The sequence below is a fragment of the Megalops cyprinoides genome, chromosome 6, assembly GCF_013368585.1.
Source record: "Megalops cyprinoides isolate fMegCyp1 chromosome 6, fMegCyp1.pri, whole genome shotgun sequence".
Classification (NCBI taxonomy): Eukaryota; Metazoa; Chordata; class Actinopteri; order Elopiformes; family Megalopidae; genus Megalops; species Megalops cyprinoides.
In genome coordinates, this window is record NC_050588.1 from 27,699,643 (window position 1) to 27,707,083 (window position 7,441).

General features: G+C 37.1%; 1 protein-coding gene across 8 annotated transcripts in view; it reads right to left on the reverse strand.

The window, feature by feature from the left end:
• Positions 1-6,851, reverse strand: part of atp2b2 (ATPase plasma membrane Ca2+ transporting 2) — a 139,256-nt gene extending 132,405 nt beyond the window's left edge. For 5 of the 8 annotated variants that reach the window (XM_036531103.1, XM_036531101.1, XM_036531099.1 and 2 more), the window contains exon 1: positions 6,676-6,846. The gene's annotated coding sequence lies outside the window, so the exon portion shown is untranslated. Of the gene's footprint in view, positions 1-6,675 lie in introns of all 8 variants that reach the window. The other 3 variants (XM_036531106.1, XM_036531104.1, XM_036531102.1) reach the window with 2 other exon arrangements.
• Positions 6,852-7,441: the final 590 nt, after the last annotated feature.

A 7,441-nucleotide genomic window follows, 5' to 3' on the forward strand; every position in this document is an offset into this window, starting at 1 on the left:
TTAGATTAATCCTGTCACAAAAAAGGCCAGGGACAAGGTAAAATACCTCATTTAAATTTCGGCATAAATTTAAGTTAGACAAGAGAATCCAGAAGGCGAGGAGGGAGCCAGGCGCAATGCGGGGAACTTGGGCGTTTATGCCTGAGCAAGCAGAGGAAATAATTCACAGCAGGTCATGAAAAGGGACACTTGTTAAATGTCACTAAGTTAGGGCCAAACTGCACTGCGGTTGAACGAAATCCAGACTGTAGGCCCAGATCCAAACTTACACCAAATGGCTCCTTCTTGTTGAATGAGTGATACATTTAAGAAAGCTTGTTTTTCCCATACTTATGTCACATTATGAGTTAGTTGTTTAGGGAAATAACTGAAAGCTACACTGTTTTTACGCAAAGTACAGAATAGAGCATATTGCAGGTAAATGGTATTTGGACCTTAGTCTTAGATGAAATATTAAACAGAATACATCAGCCAATCTTATCCTACACTGTTTTTGCCAGGAGCTGGAAGCACAGTGTTCAGGTTTAGATTTAAGTCCCCTATTAACTTTATAGAAGTGTAAAAAAAAAAAAAAAAAAAACAGGTAAACCATCTTTGACCTTTCCAAGTAATTAGTAATTAGATCCTTGTAAGCAAGATATAAACATCAGCACAGAGAAGTTGTTGGCACATCAATAACCTCCATTGTTCCCCAAAACAGTTTTTTCACTGTGCGTGATTGGTTACAGGTGGGTAATTTTGTGCAAGTACGCAAACCATATGCATAAAAGCTGCAGTGTTTACACGCAAATGTTCCAATCAAGTCAGAAAAGGTCTGAATCAGTAAAGAACATCTTTCTTCACCTTCATACTTCACCAGGCTGATACAGTTTATTTCTCAACACAATCCATTATTGCCTCCCGCTGTTGGTTAAGGTATCTGTACTACAGCATGTTAAAAATAGCAATACTATATTAAATTGAGCCAGATGTCGATGTAATAAATTCAGGGACAACCTCAAACGTGTTGAAACTAAACACGTCTTTAATTAAAACTAATGTCATCAGTCTTCTTTTTTACCATGAGAAGTCTGCTGAGTTTGTTCCTGTTGCTGATGTTGTATTTTCCTCTTGACATAAGTAATAAGTCAAGACCCTTATGCGTCCGGTCACTCGTAACCACTTTATTAAACACAAAGGTAAAATATGCACTCAGCTGTTAGAATAACAGCCTTCTCATTTATTGTACTTACTCAATTATGCATTGAAGGTTAGAACACATACACATGTACACAACTGATCTTACTGCATACGTTGGACTTTTTCACCAGGCGTGTGACGTCTGGCTCCCATTGGCTACCCTGTATCCTGCTGCCAGACCCATTCTACTGCTCTGACATCATTTCTTATTTCAAGGGCATAACGGAAAAGCTGTTTTACTTAAATAAAGTGATAAAGGGAAAACATAGTGTGTTCTGCTGTAAACAATTAAACGTGTAAGAACCATATTATAGGAAACAAGGACCAAAACCTGACGCTAACAAAATCCCAGTGCTAATAAATTATGCCATTCCTGTCATTTATGTCTTTAATTGAAATGACACATCTTTTTGCACTGATTCTTTTTAAAATTGATGAATACTCCTTTAATGTCATGGTTTAATTAGAGCAAATGGGAAAGTCTCTGATATTTACATAAATAAAGTGCAATCTAAATTTTTACGTTTATTAAAACATCAAATATTATGACCATTCTATTAAAGTTAGTCATCAAACCTGATGTGGATTTCTATAACTAGCAAGAATTTTTGTAGCTAGCAAAAAAAAAAAAAAAAACATTCTGATGGTCTGAAAATGAAAAATAACATTGTTCTTAACTGAGAGAGGAATCTCTGGCCACCAATAATTGTGAGCCCTTCTGTTTTATAAGTACTAGATGTCTGATCTGAATTGCAAGGAATCTTGTTTTTCTGCAGTGTTTCTGCACCCAGATGCCAGCAAAGAGGAAATATGTCATGTAATGCTTTTACATCGACAGGTGTTTAGCAGGTATACAGAGAATGCAATGTTGTTGGTTTGTCACTAGCATTCATAGAGTATCACCGATCATAATATTTAATAAGAGTATGCTCTCACCTGGGGAATAAAGTTTTCACAGTCACCTTTCTTCAGATAACAAAATGAAAAAAGAACATAATACTAACATTTATATCAGCTCTTTAGTGATGACAAGTCATCAGGTTATCTATCAGAGTGTGGAATGATGCCCACTTACTTTCAGTTCTATTTTCTTTTTCTGTTTGGGGATCTTAGCTGACTACATATGGCATGCATTATGAGGTTGTCAGAATTTTTCATTGTGATCCATTATAAGTTATGATTATGTATCATTGAAGCAAATGACTGATAAACAGAGCATACAAAGCTCTTATTAACAGTGGCAGATGTTGAATTAAAATACATGAAGGAATTTTCACTAAGGTTATGTTAAAATTAAATACATGAAGGTATTTCTCAGTGGCACAAAAAAGTTACAGCTTTTTACAGTTATCAAAACCAATTTCCAAAATGTTTTTTATTTTAGTGCCATTAACTTCATTCCACTTTTTCCTGCATAATAGCACAGGCTCGAGGTGCATACAAAATGATGTATTTATCAGGGGTGAATTAATGGCATAAAAATAATAGAGGCACCATCTGTGTGAATGGGAGAAACAAGTCAAAAAGTCAAAGGTGCATATGATGTCATATACAAATATAAACCAGAGGCACTTTTTTATGTTTAGTGGGGGAATAAGTTATACATGAACTCTTATAGCAATGTATGCGCAGCCAAAATGGTATCACTACGTACCACTACGTACCACTACACCCTACCCACTTTAGTGCATGGCCATAAAAATCAGTAGAACGAATGACTGGGCCACAACCACTTCTTGAGCACCATACTATCATTAGTTGTAATGTACATGTAGATAAATAATGTTATAAAAAAACAAATTATTAGTGAATGACAAACTGTTCGGATTTTGAATGTACACAGCATGGTAACAGATATATGTTTACATACTTAACTTAAAATTTCCTTAAAGTAAAGACCACTGGAGAAATCAACACATGGAATAATCTATTAATTACAACAATGCACTGGAGAGTCTTTGAGATGATTCTGCTTTCCTAAAATCTTGACACTGACAGAACAGGTGGAGTGCATTAAACAATTATCTCAACATATGTTTAAATTTATCTCTAAATATCTCAAAATATGTTATATTTCTAATATAACATATGGCAGTGTAGCATAGTGGTTAAGGAGCAGGACTCATAACCGAAAGGTTGCCGGTTCGATCCCCGCTGGGACACTGCTGCTGTACCCTTGGGCAAGGTACTTAACCCACAATTGCCTCAGTAAATATCCAGCTGTATAAATGGATAACATTGTAAAGAACTGAAACCTTTGTAAGTCGCTTTGGATAAAAGCGTCTGCTAAATGAATAAATGTAAATATGTTGGATAAGTAATGCTTGGACCCAAAAACTGTGTATTCTTAAATATATTATGGATTTAAATAGTGTTTGAGAATTAAGCCTAAACCACTGTCCATACTAAAATGAAAGCCTAATAAGCAATCAGCATAGGAGGTGTAGATCAATCAATATGCCAAAATGTTTCAAAACAGACCCAAGGGCCATTTATGTCTACAAGTGCAAGGGACACAGTAGCTATATGAGTACACACATACTTTATCTTTACGGTTCCAGGTTAGTTATTACCTTAATATGTTTTGGGTAGATGATAAAAAGGTTTTTAATATCTTTTTCTGTGATGGGAACAATGACAGAGGCAGTGCCAAAATTCCTTACAGGAAGAATCAAACATTGTGACACATTAATGAACACACATATACACACACACACACACACACACACACACACACACACAGAGAGAGAGAATTGTAGGTTAAATTTGTCAGTTAAGAACTGTACAATTGTTCACTGCAATGTTGGCTAAATAAATAGGAGTGAACTGTATGTCTGATTTTGACCAAATCCATTTCATTTTTGTCCGTTGAACCTCATTAATTGCTTTTGTAAAGGCACGGGCAGTCCCTCTACTACTTTATACATTACGAATGATTACGAACTTCGCAGGGGGAAATAAGATTGTCCTGCTAGGTCATGCACTGTTTTCTTCATGACTGTGTGAAGGCAATCTGAAGTATATGCTACAGTTCCATGGAACAAAGGTCAGAGATGCCACTATGGCTAACATCTTGGTTTATGAAGCACCGTGTTTTTTTAAGTTGTTTTATGTATTTGTTTTTGGTTTTTTTTTTGTATTGGCAAATGGGGCTATGGTAGCCTAATCCTCTTTCATTCCTACATGTTAGCACTCACCATAAAAGCTCCATGGACACACAAAAATGTTGATTTTCTTTCCTAAACACACTGTTGTCCCTGGACATTTTAAGAGAACAAGCCTGTAACAACAGCATCCACAAGGGTCCTCCATTTGACAGTACAACTGGGAATGGTGAAGACCTCTGAAATAAAATAAAATTTCCAAAGATGTTCTGCTTAAGACTTTGGATATCTCAGTTAGGAGAAAGCATTTATTTAAAAAATGTTAAGAACCTTGATGAATCATGGTATTTCATCAGCTGCCTCCTTTGCTAATATTCTAAGTCATTATCAGAGGTCATTCAGAAGGCATTCAGCTGTGTGAAATGGAAGAGAGAGTTAATTGATGTTATGTATATTTGAAGGTCCAGTTACTTTGTGAACTTCAGATAGTATTTCAGGAAGCATCATATTGGCCCAGTCATACAGACCAGCTGTCTAAATGTCAAATTAAGCACCATCAACATGGACACGATGCAAGCTATAAAAGCATCAGGGAAAACAGCCCTTCATTCACTAGACCGACAGCCTGAATCTCAGCCACAATAATTTATAGAGCTTGGCTAAAGATAGGAAGAGGATCGTTTTCTGTAACTAATCCTCAGGGTAGGCTTTCCTTATGACTTCACAGCATTTCCTGTGAAGGCTAGCTGCCTGGTTAAACAAGGTGTGCACTTCTGCAGCTAACCACAGGAAAAGAACTTGGAAACAACCGCATTTCCAAGTAAAAACTAGAGATTGGGACAGTGGGGAGACGGTGCGTCATGGCTGTTTGTTGTAAGCTCTGTTACAATGTGACACTTAAGATGATTGCAGACGTGGGTCCAACAACACTTGTGATTCTTTCTGAGAATTCATACTTTAATAAATATGAAACAATGAAGTCTGCAGTAGGAGAAATGTAGGCTGACAGAATCTGTGTCACAAAACAGCGTATTGTTTTCTATATTTTAATACAGTCAGGGTATTCGTTCCTTATAAACTAATTCAACAATGACTGCTATTTTCTCACGCATAGTAACGTAGCTTGCATATGCAAATAAAAAGCACAGCAGTACTTTGCAAATTCACTGGTTAATGAGACAGCATAACACTGGCAAGATTGTTGCAAGCACTGAATAATCTTTTTCATTGTCTAACTATTGTTTCTATAAAGAAACCACAGCCACCAACATTTTGAATGTTTTTGCTTTTGTCCCTACAGAAAGTCATCCTATAACAAGAGAGGACTTACACTAAACAAGGCTATATATCTTTCATCAATTGTGGTTTTACCATGCAATTGCAAATGTATTACAAGTATACTATCTGCTAAATGACAACACTGTACTGTACTATCTGATGCTACCCCTACTGAAATTACATGCAAATGTCTGAGATTAAGCCTTTCAAAAATGCAAAAGCCTTCACTGATTTATTTTATTTGGTACAGAGGAGATGTCACAAGTGTAACAGAAAAAATACAATTAAGAACCTAGTTTTGCAGTTTATACCTACTGCAAAGATGTTTGTCATCCATCTTAAGTTCAGTGAAAAGTATGAAGAAAGAAAGCACCGTGTTTGTCATGTTAATCAATTATCTGCTGTCTAGTGGTGGCTTCCAAAAGAAATCCAGTCGTGACTTGGAATTCCGCTGTAGAAATGATTTCGTCGTACTACAGCATAAATTGAGATGCTGCTCGTTGTAAAGATATTAGTTTGCCGGATGAATAAACGCTTAAAGCAGCTTTCCATGTTCAACCCCTGCTTTGCCACTTTCACGTCCCCGTTTATATTCCCACTTCAGTCCTTGACACCGCTCACTTCTTTTATTGCAGGTGTACAGGTATCTGCCCTTGTGTCAGTCCTTTCTGCAGCGTTACAATTCTACAGCCATAAAGTTTGCACGGACGTGCCGAAACGTTTTATATGGAATGACAGTTCACCTAACTGACCAAAATGCGCAAAACGTGCCTTTCAGTATGAAATGTAATGATGCAATGTTGTATTCGAATATCATGATAGTCTCCAATTGAATATGAAAATTGCACGTTGACAGCCCAATGTAAACAAACCAAACCATTCTTTCCATCGTCAAATGAAAAGGGCTAGTTAGCTTTGCAGGAGAAGAAAATGAAATAGGCAAAAACAAGTATTTCCTTCTTTCCTTTCATCATTCGAAGCACTCTTCAGTAAAACAGCGTCGCAAGGTCAAGATGGGTATTTTTATGTAAATCAAAAATATAACATCTGCAAACCTTTGGTAAGGTTCAGACAAACACGAAACTTGAACTGAACATGATTATCGTTTCCTTACCTGCGTCCGAACCGAAGAGAGAAGAGACCCAAGAAAACGCGTTGACGGAAGGATGCTGTTGCTAAGACATATCAGCATAGCCTCACTTCAGCCGCCGGGCGCACTGAGAAACGCACAGACAGTTCCATTTTCAGCACGCTGCGTCTCCGAGACTTTTCCCTAGGTGGACGCGCCAACTTACGTCTCACTTTCCTCTCCGGTTTAGGTACACTAATCACACCAGCTCTTACAACGCTGCATGAAGAGGTATATTCAAATGCATCGTAAGATTTTTAGTATAAAAGTTTACGTCAAAATTGTCGGGTCAGCCAACACACCTGTCTTTGCGTGTCGTGGCTACTGCAACACGTGAGCACTACCAGTATTATAATAGTTTTTCAGGCTCTATTTTAAATATGTTTTATTTACGTTGGGTACAGTTAGCCTAAGTGGAGGAAGGGAGGAGGCTTGATATGTTTAGATTAATGTGGAGATTTGAAACAACAATTAGATTTTGAAAGTAATGGAAAGTAAAGTCTATAATGCTGTTAATAGTTATCAACGATAGCGAAAACACTAGGCCTATTATGTACTTAATACGCCAGTCGCAGACCGAGCACGGCCAATGAATCGATACCCTCAACCTTTTTAAAAACGGAACTCCGTTTTATTTTTCAAACTCCCCTGTGACATTGTTTCGCAGGTGCCATATTTACGTGCTTTGTTTGTGCTGTATGACCCAACGACTTGTTTAATCATCTTTAAATGGTCCCTTGCCAACAATATA